The 12,033-nt window shown below is 42.5% G+C and overlaps 1 protein-coding gene across 1 annotated transcript in view; it reads right to left on the bottom strand.

The window, feature by feature from the left end:
- Nucleotides 1–11,326, bottom strand: part of LOC126236987 (MFS-type transporter SLC18B1-like) — a 126,106-nt gene extending 114,780 nt beyond the window's left edge. Inside the window, exon 1 of the mRNA XM_049946711.1 lies at nt 11,188–11,326. The gene's annotated coding sequence lies outside the window, so the exon portion shown is untranslated. The remainder of the gene's footprint in view (nt 1–11,187) is intronic.
- Nucleotides 11,327–12,033: the final 707 nt, after the last annotated feature.

Here is a 12,033-nt window from a genome sequence, read left to right as displayed (position 1 = left end):
GGGTGTAGCTCACAATTTGAAGGTTGTAGAGAAGGTAATACCTTCCTTTATGTGAAGGCAAATACATATGACTTCACTCCGACATTTATGATTAGAGCAAGCGAAGGCTTGCAACAGGACAGTGGTCAAACCTAAATTGACACTGCCTCGAATTGAGGTTGTACAGGTGACGTTCCTGATCAAATACAGCAGCCCTATGTGCAGCCCTGAAAGTATTTGTATGGAGTGTAGCCATGAATGGAAGTGAAACATGGACAATAAATAGTTTGGACAAGAAGAGAATAGAAGCTTTCGAAATGTGGTGCTATAGAAGAATGTTGGAGATTAGGTGGGTGGATCACGTAACTAATGAGGAGGTACTGAATAGGATTGGGGAGAAGAGAAGTTTGTGGCACAACTTGACTAGAAGAAGGGATCGGTTGGTAGGACATGTTCTGAGGCATCAAGGGATCACAAATTTAGCATTGGAGGGCAACGTGGAGGGCAAAAATCGTAGACGGAGACCAAGAGATGAATACACTAAGCAGATTCAGAAGGATGTAGGTTGCTGTAGGTACTGGTAGATGAAGGAGCTTGCACAGGATAAATTAGCATGGAGAGCTGCATCAAACCAGTCTCAGGACTGAATACAACAACAACAACAACAACAACAACAACAACAATGCAGACTTGGCTAGAAACTGCATGTGTGTTCAAGATTGCATTTCTCGCAGTGTTTCCATACTTTTGTCCAACTCCTGTACGTTGCCTTTTACTGTTACCAGTCGTAACCATGACTACAACAGTCTTCGGGTAAGTCGTCTCCACCGGTACGTCCTCTGTTGCTGCTGCCACCTTCACAGCAATTCAAGGATGGTACCTGACCATACTATCATTTCACACTTCTCATGCAGTCTTCGAATGTCTTATTCTCTTCCATTTCAGAAATGGTCACCGAAAGTTAAGTGTGCTGTTTCAAACTGGCTACGCTAATGTTTCTTACACAGGGTTTTCGAGGGAACTAAAATGTACACGAAATGTGATAACTGCACGTTTATAGGATAACTAACTTTTACTGCGATGAATGTTTAGAAAATACTGTGTAACTAATTTAACTGTGAACTGTCTCAGGCATAAGACACGGAAAGGCACTTATGGCAGTACTAACCAGAAATTACTTTCTGAGTATTTACAGTGGAAAAATGTGCAGTAATAGTAAATGCTAGCGGAAAGAAAACGTGCTGAGCACTGTATTAGGAGAAGAGCTTCCAGGCACGAATGTATGTTTCTTTATGATTGTTGCAGTCGATGTCGAAATTTATAGTTCTGAACGGTTGTCGTGAATCGACAATAACTCTAAGATGGTGAACACGCCCAATCAGTATGATTGCTTTTACGATGGTCTTGCGTTTACATTTTTCTAGTGCATGATATATCACTAAGAAATAGCTTGTCAGCTTCCTAAATAGTTGCTTGGGGGGGGGGGGGATAGGAGTAGTAAGATCTCAGTAGAACGTCGCTTCCGTAGGAAAAACAGGGGTAGTCTGCCCTCAGTGACGAGGTTGCGACGAAATATGGCGGATGTACGGAGGTACGACGAGACTTAGTTATGAAAAGAAAGTTTGCCTTGGATTAATGTAAAGGGCCACACGAACCTGATATGATTAAAATATCACGTTCATGCAGCTAAATGGCAAAGGAAAAAAGTGTTTCGAATCTGTATGAAGAAACTGAAGAATTGAAGATGGAAAGCGTACGAGTGTTTTCTTCAGTCTTCCAATGACCAAACAAGAGCAAACTACAGACCGATGAGGAATAAAGAAAAGTCTCTACCGGAGTAAGAAATGCCCATTGAGATTGTTGAGATAAATTTGTAGCGGAGGTATGTATGTGGAAAACTAGCATTTTCTTTCAAAATGTCGAGACATTTAAATTGATGCGAGAAATATGTAGCATAAACAAACGTTAAGTTAGGAACAACGGACGGAACATTACAAACATCTGTGGTATACTCCCAAGCCGAGTAGTCATTACGAAAACTTAACTCGTTATCTTAACACAAATTTAATTACCTTGAAAGAAAAGAAAGTTTTAATTAACAACAAAAATGCAAGCAGTGCACAGAACCTGATGCAATTAATGTAAATTTAACATCGTGGATTACTACTTAAGTTTAAAATATTACATCTGATCAATACCTGCTTCGTAAACAGAAGATTGGCTGCAGCTAAAGCGTTGTCACTTTAATAAAGGATCGCAGATAACTTCAAGTTATAAAGGAAATAGTATGTTAATCTTCTTACAAAATATATTCAGGTGTATTAAACAACAGATAAAAGATGATTACGGAAGTGTTTTCTAGAAGAATAAAGCTGATAAGTGGCACATCTTGTCGCTCGCAATAATAATATATACGAGGGTGAGTCAAATGAAAACCTTAAATTTGTAATAAATCGAAATTTCGCGCCGTTAGCCAGTAAGTTGGTAAGCGTGCTACAAACCGTGCAGAATGGCCTGTGGGTGGCAGCATAGTGCAGCTGCACACATACCATCGCATTGTCAGAATGAAGATGGCCGCCCCACTTTCTACTTGCACCAGGGAAGAACAGCGTTGTTATTCGGCGTTTGCGTAGTGAAGGTGTGAAACCTATTTAAATTCATCGACGAGTGAAGGTTCAGTACGGTGATGCGTGTTTGTCACAGCAGCAAGTCTACGAATGGAGTAGAAAGTTCGCAAATGATGTGACTTCAGTGGAAGATGCTCCTCGTCCAGGTCAGGCACTGCTAGTTTTGACTCCACAGAACATTGCACCAGTTGAAGCCATAGTGAAGGAAAACCGCCGAGTGACACTGAATGGCATTGCAGCATGTTTACAGATTAGTCATAGGTCAGCACACCACATTGTGCATGATGTGCTCCAGTTGCACAAAGTGTCTGCAAGATGGGTGCCACAGCAGCTGAGTCCTGAAATGAGAGAACGACGTGTCGATGCTTGCGAAGTACTACTTCGGCGCTTTGAACGAAAAGGTGATGGCTTCCTTGGAAGCATCGTTACTGGGGACGAAAACTGGGTTCACTTCCACCAACCGTAAACGGAGAGCGAGCAAGGACTGGCGCCATTCCTCATCACCAAAACCAAAGAAGTTTCGAACAGAACAATCAGCAGGGAAGGTCATGCTGACTCTTTTGGGACGAAAAAGGCGTCATTTTGGAGCATTACGTATCTAGACGGACCACTCACCAGCGCATCAGACACAGATCTCGTAAAAAATCATCTGCGGCCTGCAATCAAATCAAAGCGACGTGGATTGCTGTCAGCAGGCGTCCTTTTGCAACATGACAATGCAAGGCCCCACACTATCTGTACAACAGTTGCAACAACCACAGACCTGCATTTTGAGTGTCTTCCTCATCCACCATACTCACCAGACCTTGCCCCCAAGTGATTTCCATATGTTTGGACCACTCAAAGACGCAATGGGAGGAAAGAAGTCTCGTTCTGATAAGGTAAGTCACGCGGTGCAAGAGTGGTTGCGCGGACTACCAAATGAATTTTTTTCTAAAGGAATTTATGCACTTTGTAAGCGCTGGAGGACTTGGATTGAGCGTGGAGGAGATAATGTTGAAAAGTGATACAGCTTTGTACCACTTCTGTACAATAAATATTTAAAAAATATGTAAGGTTTTCATTTGACTCACCCTCGTACAAGAAATTTCAGTTACCAACCTATCTGGCTTTCATATATTTTTAAAAAAGAATTGACAGGGTAGATAGAGAGAATGTGAATACCCAAATCGCTGAAACTGCATGAAGAGTCTGTATAAAGGAACATATTATGCTTGACGTCCCCAATTACGCAGTGGAACGACTTTAGTAAACGGAAGTGTGATACAAGGGTGTAATTACTGGCTTACTCTAATATTTATGTAGACGACGATATCCGGAAATGAGAAGAAAGAGCGCCAGAAGGGACCCATATAAAGAAGAATAAATTTATTTATATACTGTTATATGCTGATGACATTGTACAAATTGTGTATGTGAAACTGTTGGTGTACAGAGTAAAGTCAGTGACTTGCTCGATATATTCCCTTTTTAGTTTTCAACTTACGAGTATTTAATTACACAGCGTAGGAGTTCTGTTATACAACACTTAATATATTTTCCGTTCTGCTGCTAGAATCTATTTACTATGCACTGATGAGGTCTGAGCGTGGAATCATTGATAAATATACTTTTATGTAGATGCATGAAATGACAATTTCAGAGACTCTGCTGGTCTCACACAGATTTTTTATGCATAGAGACTGAAGCTGCGAATGAAAATTTGAACCCATATCTCCTGCTTACTAGGGAGGTATGTTAGCCACTAAGTCACATAGGCACAGCGGTTCATGCAAATGGACGGATTACCTTGGCACGCCTTCCTCCTCGATCCGAATTCTCACTGCCACCCCAGTCTGCTTTACATTCTACCTTACACACCATTAGAATAGCCGAGGCACTGTCTTCTGGAATAGCACCTTAGCATCGAATTTTAAGTAGACTGGGCGGCAGTGAGAATTCGGATCGAGGAGGGAGTGTGCCAGGGTAATCCGTCCATTTGCGTGAACCGCTGTGCCTGTGTGGCTTAGCGGCCTGCCTAGTAATCAGGAAGCCCAGGTTCTATTCCCACCCATTGTACAAACTTTCACTCGCCGCTTCAGACTACATACATCGAAAATTTTATGTAGACGACCGCCTTTACGCAATGCCCACTTTTGTTTCGGCTTTACAATGTTGACGAAATGAGGTGATAGTGGTCTGTCAGAAGCACACTTGCATGAAGATTCATATTTCTCCAGCAATTTTGTGTCATCTGTGACCATTTTACTGCAGTCAGATGAATGTGCCATGTTGCGTAAATCTGGTGATGTGTGAATTTTGAACTACCAAACTTTTTCGATGGCAGCATACATTTTTAAAACGTTTTCGCATATTCACAAAACAGAAGTGAAAAGGCTAGAACAAATGACCCCAACGCACCCCAAACTAAGCAGCCTACTGGAAACCCACAAGCGAGATAAGCCCAGAAGAGGCAAGACAAGGATTAAAAATAGTTTACAGAACGTAACTCAATGTAGAGAAAATTAAGCACAACCAATACTAACATAGCAAAGAATACATCTGGTATTTGTCAACTGACATGCCAGGACTGCAATTTATATTGGACAGACAATATTAGGTACACAGAACGCAAATGAGCACTGAGACATAACAGCTGCCATCTTACATTGGCAGAACACTTTATGGATATGGACCACAGACGAACAGACAACACCTACCTACAAATTTTGTGTTTTCAATATAACTACCTGCACTAAGTTCTCTATGGACACAGGACAAACGAGAGAAAAAACAAATTCAAAACAAAAATCAAACCACAGCATGTGGTAACAACGTATACATAAATATTTTTTTTCAAAATTGTAAATACTTCATTAAAAACTCAACCTAATACGTATAGACATTGCCAACTTCCCTGGTATTTATTAGAGAGGAAAAAACTCACTGATGATATTGTAACTTCAGGAAAAATGGTCTTGATAACAACTATTTGTAAGTAAAAACGGACAGAAGAGAGCAACCTCAAGATGAGATAGGCAGCGGTAACAGTAGTGCTAGTCCAATAGTCCGACTTGATATTTGCGAGCTCTGGTTTTGAGCTGACAACACATTAACACTTTTTCACTATTTGCCATCCATAGCATCTGAAAGTGGTCACTTAAGGCCGAAATCTTAATTGTATCAAAGTGACTGTGTCCAAAATAAAAAGAATACCTTACAATAAGTCAGTCACCGTCTCCGCAAACAATGTCTGACAGAACACAGTATGTCATTCTGAAGGGACAGAAGTCTTCAGAAGTTAAAGTAATTTCGGGCGTGCCCCAGGAAAGTGTTAAAGGACTATTACGTTTCACAATATATATAAATGAGCCAGTAGATAACTTCGGAAGTTCCATGGGGCTTTTCGTGGATGATGCTGTAGTAAACAGAGAAGCCGCGACGATAGAAAAGACTTGCAGAAAATCTACTCCCTGTGTAGGGAGCGGCAGTTGACCCTGTGAATGTAAACTTCCCTTCGTATACTGCTGATGAAAAGCTCTGGTTTCCAGCCGGCAAGTAGTGTTTAAACAGCGCAACTTTGGGATGTTTCAGTCTCATCTTTTCACAATGCTTCACCAGAAGAAGAATATGGCAGTCTTCGAAACGTTTTAACGCCGCCACGGCAGGAATCCCAAGAACTTAACATCAAACTATTGTATGTTTTGTACTGGGTACGTGAACGGCTACTAACTAGCGTCATAAAATTCAATTTCCAAAAACGAAACTAAGATCATTGCGTAAATGTGTAAATGGCAACCTAGTATATGAAGTTATCTTCTGTTCAGAGATATTTTGTCGTCCGTGCGGGTTTTGGTCGTTCTTTGGTCTTAATCAGGCGGTTAGTGGCTCATCCTCCCACGTCCACCCCCTGAGCCAAGTCTAATGGTGCTTTCCTTAAATTTTGTTACAATGTTCAGTCTTTCGTAGGAAGTGTAGCACATGTCTTATCGCTATATCATCATCCGCTAGAATTTCTGATAAGTGGTTTCCTGAATCATTCACGTCTGTCAGGCCTTTGCGTGTTTGATGGTCCTTTGTTTATTGGACAGTGGGTTATCTTACCATTTGCCTTCCCGTTTGTTCAGGGTGTAGCGTCGAACACGTCTTCTGAAGTCAGCAGTCAGCAGTCTCCTATCCCCATTGCTTCTTTGGCAACCTGCGGACTACCTGGAATGACGTTGTGATCCACGTTTCTATATTACCGTAATGGGTTTGACACGGTGCTCCTCTGCAGACTGCTAACAAAGGTACGAGCATACGGAATATATTCCCAGATAAGTGAGTGCTTCGAAGACTTAAGTAATAGAACCACGTATGTTGTCCTCGACGGCGAGTGTTCAGAGACAAGGGTATCGTCAGGAATGCCCCAGGGAAGTGTGATAGGGTCGCTATTTTCTATGTACATAAGTGATCTGGCGGACAGGGCGAGCAGCAATCTGTAATTGTTTGATGATGATGTGCACGGGAAGGTGTCCAAGTTGACTTTAGGAAGATAGAAAATGACAGACAAAATTTCTAGTTGGGGTGATGAATCGCAGCTAGTTCTAACAGTAGAAAAACTTTAGTTTATGCAGATGAGTAATATTCGGATACACCGATAGTAGTGTCCTGCTTGACACAGTCGCGTCGTTTGAATATCTGGGAGTAACGTTACAAAGCAATATGAAATGGAACAAGCATTTGATGATTGCAGTGGGGAAGGTGAATAGTAGGCTTCGGTTTATTGGGAGAGTTTTAAAATAGTAACAGATTGCATGTTGGATGCTGGTACGAGTCTTGAGTACTCATCGAAGCAATTCAGAGGCGGGCTCCTAGACTTGTTACTGGCAGGTCCGAACAACACGGAAGTTTTACGGAGATGCTTTGGGAACTCTAATGGGAATTCCAGGACGGAAGACAATCTTTTGGAGGAACACTATCAAATTTAGGGAACCAGCATTTGAAGCCGATTGCAAAAAGAGTCGACTGCCACCAACACATTTCGCTTAAGTATCACTAACACGTAGGAGAAATTACGGCTTATACAGAGGCATAAAGAGAGTCATCGCTTTGAGAGTGGAGCAGGAAATTAAGTGTCTTGGTGATACAGCGTATCCTCCGTCATGCACTGTATAGTGGCTTGCAGATGATTGGTTTGTAGGGCGCTCAACTGGGCTGTTATCAGCGCCCGTACAAATTCCCAACCTTTGCTCAGTCTAATCTCGCCACTTTCATGAATGACGACGAAATAATGAGGACAACACAAACACCCACTCATCTCGAGGCAAGTGAAAATCCCTGACTCAGCCGGGACTCGAACCCGGGACCCCGTGTTCGGGAAGGTGGCTTGCAGAGTCTGTATGTAGATAGAGATCCAGTGTCCACAGAAACCGACAAATATCTCTGCACTGCGGAGGGAACACAGTTGGTAACAGAAGTCAGATACCAGTGGATGCTTCTGATAGCACTTTTCTATTTTTTGCGATGCACTTACGGAGTCGCATGTAATTGAGGTCTGTCGATGTAGGTCCGCATCTCGTGGTCGTGCGGTAGCGTTCTCGCTTCCCACGCCCGGGTTCCCGGGTTCGATTCCCGGCGGGGTCAGGGATTTTCTCTACCTCGTGATGGCTGGGTGTTGTGTGCTGTCCTTAGGTTAGTTAGGTTTAAGTAGTTCTAAGTTCTAGGGGACTTATGACCACAGCAGTTGCGTCCCATAGTGCTCAGAGCCATTTTTTTTTCTGTCGATGTAGAATCATTAAGTCCAAAATGTTGATAAAGGCTAATTTATGTTCATAAAAACCATTCTACTGCCAAGATCTTAAATGTTGAATTTTTTTACAATTAAAACATCTTCCTTCAGTATTCAAAATGAAAAAATTCAATTAATGTACGTTGCATGTAGAAAACTAAAGTTGGAAGATTGTTATTTTTTTTAAGTAATGACTAGTTTCGGGTCATGTGAACCCATCTTAAGATCATTCAAAAAGACAAATGGTATATTCCGTAAAAGCTTGCAGATCATGTTAAGATTGTACATACATGTGTATCAAAGTAAATTTTTTGCATGAACTCTGACAATACAAACTCGGCTTTGATACACGAATTCATACAATCTTAACATGGTTTGCATGCTGTTACGGAATACTATTTCTGTTTGGAGGATTTAAAAATGGATTCAGGTAACCCAAAACTAGCCATCACTTAAAGAAAAAACAATCTTGCAACTCTGGTTGTTTTCTAAATCAAACTGGTTAACACATTTGCTGTCCCGTTACCTGTTATTAACCCAGCATGCTTCAATTACACCAATGTGTGTACTTATAACGTAGTATTACATAATAAAACCCACAGATCTGTAAAGTTGAGACATTTATAATTTCACGGACGTTCAAATGCTTGGTTGAGGATGCCGTGGGGAACTGAGCAGCGTGTGTAGCTGCAGGCCACGGCAGAGCTGCCGGCTCAGGGCACTCCCTCCCTCCCCTCCCCCTCCACACAGGCGGCTGCACCACGGCTTAAGTAGGGAAACCTTGTCGGGTGCAACGGCCTTGCAAATACTCCCCGCTCAATTCCCGAGCCCACGCGTTTTTAAAACATGTTCCTTTTCTGTAGAGTCTTGACAGTTTAGTATCTGGATTCCTACCCATTTTGAATTTCATATCTTACTGTTCCGGAAGCGACAGTCTTTCTCAAAGGATAATCGCTTGCCACTTTAAGGTAGCAATGGGCGGAAGTTCTCCAGTCTGGTATCTAGTCACTTCTACGTCGACAGGAATAAGGCATTCAGATATGAAAGAGTTGCCCTCTTGTAGTCCACAATTTAAGAAATTACACGCGAGGACACCGTGACAACTTATTGTAATTAAGATAGAGGGCCTACCTTTCACATTTACATCGTATTGACATAGCCTGAACGCTTCACAGTTTTCTGTTACTCTACATCTGAACTTTTCCAGATAACTAAGTAAGCCAGTTGTACATAAACCGATATCCTTAATAACCTTTATTTCTTTTGAAGTATTCTAAAAAGCGCCAAAAAAAAAAAAAAACACTCCGCACGTGGCCTAATCTCCCGTTAAAGACCTACCGTAAGGACCTTAAGAATACCAACAATTCGTTAGAGTGTGTCGAAATATCTAAGATTTTTTAACTGGGTAAATTCTTGAATAACTTATCCAAACCTATTTCAGTATATCTTAGTCATTATGATTGAGTCAGTATTTCACATCCGACTTTTCAAAAATATGTTCAAAGAATAACACGGAAGAGGTTACTTTTTGTAGTTACTATTTTAATTTTTGGCAGCGGGGCAAAAATATAACACGAAAAACTAACGTATAACATTGTTTGAAAATTTTTGAAATTTGAGATATATAATTAGCATAAATGTGGTGCAGAGGAATAAAGAACAACTGGTTTATGAAGGGCCATGAATTCCAACCTGACACCTCTACCCATTCCTACAATTTCTGCTAACACTGTAATTTACATTTATATACGCATACGGAGTAAGAGCTATCATATTGCGCTTCCATGAGGCGCTCCGGTCGTTCTGTTTACTTACCAGGGGCACCCCACTAAAGTCAAAGACAAAAAACCGGACAACAGCAGGATTCACGTTCTGAGAGCACTGTACAAACTTAATTAGGTACGTAGATATTTCATGTAAAGGTTTTGGTATGTTTGCGAGTATCAAAGTAATGTTGTTGTTGTTGTTGTTGTCTTCAGTCCTGAGACTGGTTTGATGCAGCTCTCCATGATACTCTATCCTGTGCAAGCTTCATCTCCCAGTACCTACTGCAACCTACATCCTTCTGAATCTGCTTAGTGTATTCATCTCTTGGTCTCCCTCTATGATTTTTACCCTCCACGCTGCCCTCCAATGCTAAATTTGTGATCCCTCGATGCCTCAAAACATGTCCTACCAACCGATCCCTTCTTCTAGTCAAGTTGTGCCAAAAACTTCTCTTCTCCCCAATCCTGTTCAGTACCTCCTCATTAGTTACGTGATCTACCCACCTTATCTTCAGCATTCTTCTGTAGCACCACATTTCGAAAGCTTCTATTCTCTTCGTGTCCAAACTGGTTATCGTCCATGTTTCACTTCCATACATGGCTACACTCCATACAAATACTTTCAGAAACGACTTCCTGACACTTAAATCTATACTCTATGTTAACAAGTTTCTCTTCTTCAGAAACGCTTTCCTTGCCATTTCCAGTCTACATTTTATATCCTCTCTACTTCGACCATCATCAGTTATTTTGCTCCCCAAATAGCAGAACTCCTTTACTACTTTAACCCACTACCTTAACAATCACGAAAGCACTATGTTTGTTAGTTTAAAGACGTTTAGAAGTTACGTCTTCACAAGATTTAACGTTTGTAAAGCGACCCTTCACACGGAAATAGACTTAAACATGGATACAGTGCTCGAGATGAATGATACTTACAGCAGCTGCTGAAAGAAAGCAAGCACAGTACACCTGGCAAACACCACACATCGATGAATCTGGAGACGGCAGTGAGCGTGTACAGTTCCTGGAGAGCTAAAAATAGAGCGTGGCGCAGCCGCCGTACCTCGAGTGGCGTGCCGATGGTCCAGTCCTCTCAGGTGTGCCGGGGGCGCTGTAGCATCGCGAGTCTGCTATCTGTGGCGATGGCGATGGCGATGGCGCTGATCGCTGCGCTGCACTGGCCGCACGCTACCGCAGGCCCTCCGTCGCGCGCGACTCCAGCAGGCGCAGCCACCGCGCATGCGCGCAGCGCGTTTACGTAACGCTCCAGTCCCGTGACCCTCCAGACCACGTGGGCTCCGCACCTTCGCCGCTCACCTCGGAGTCACGTGAGCACCGGTTCGCCTTAGCCTTTATTAAGAGAAAACTCATTTCTCAGGGGCAATGCTTTCCTCAACAGCCAATTATTGACGATGCGACTGGTCAGGGAAAATCTCTAAACAAACGACTTACCGGTGCTAAGCCTTTCATTTTACGAAGGGCCGAAGGGTTACTGAACTGGGAAACGTCCCGAGGTCAACAGGAGCAGTTAACAGTAAAAGGGCCTATACACGCACGCACGGACAAATTGGACATGTGTAGGAGTTTTTCAAATGCTTCAAATGGCTCGGAGCACTATGGAGCTTAACATCTGAGGTCATCAGTCCCTAGAACTTAGAACTACTTAAACGGAACTAACCTAAGGACATGACACACATCCATGCCCGAGACAGGATTCGAACCTGCGGCAGTAGCAGTCGCGCGGTTCCGGACTGAAGCGCCTAAAACCGCTCGGTCGCCGCGGTCGGCGCTACCTACCGATCGACTGACGAAGATTCCTTGACGAGACGTCAAGCGGATAGAACGACTCAACAACCGCCCCCCGCCCATTCACTCAACAAATTGTGTCGTGTTTAGCGCTGTCATGCCA

This window comes from Schistocerca nitens, chromosome 2, assembly GCF_023898315.1.
Source record: "Schistocerca nitens isolate TAMUIC-IGC-003100 chromosome 2, iqSchNite1.1, whole genome shotgun sequence".
In the NCBI taxonomy this organism is placed as follows: domain Eukaryota; kingdom Metazoa; phylum Arthropoda; class Insecta; order Orthoptera; family Acrididae; genus Schistocerca; species Schistocerca nitens.
Note: the sequence above shows the minus strand (reverse complement) of the source record. Positions and strands in the feature narration are given on the sequence as shown.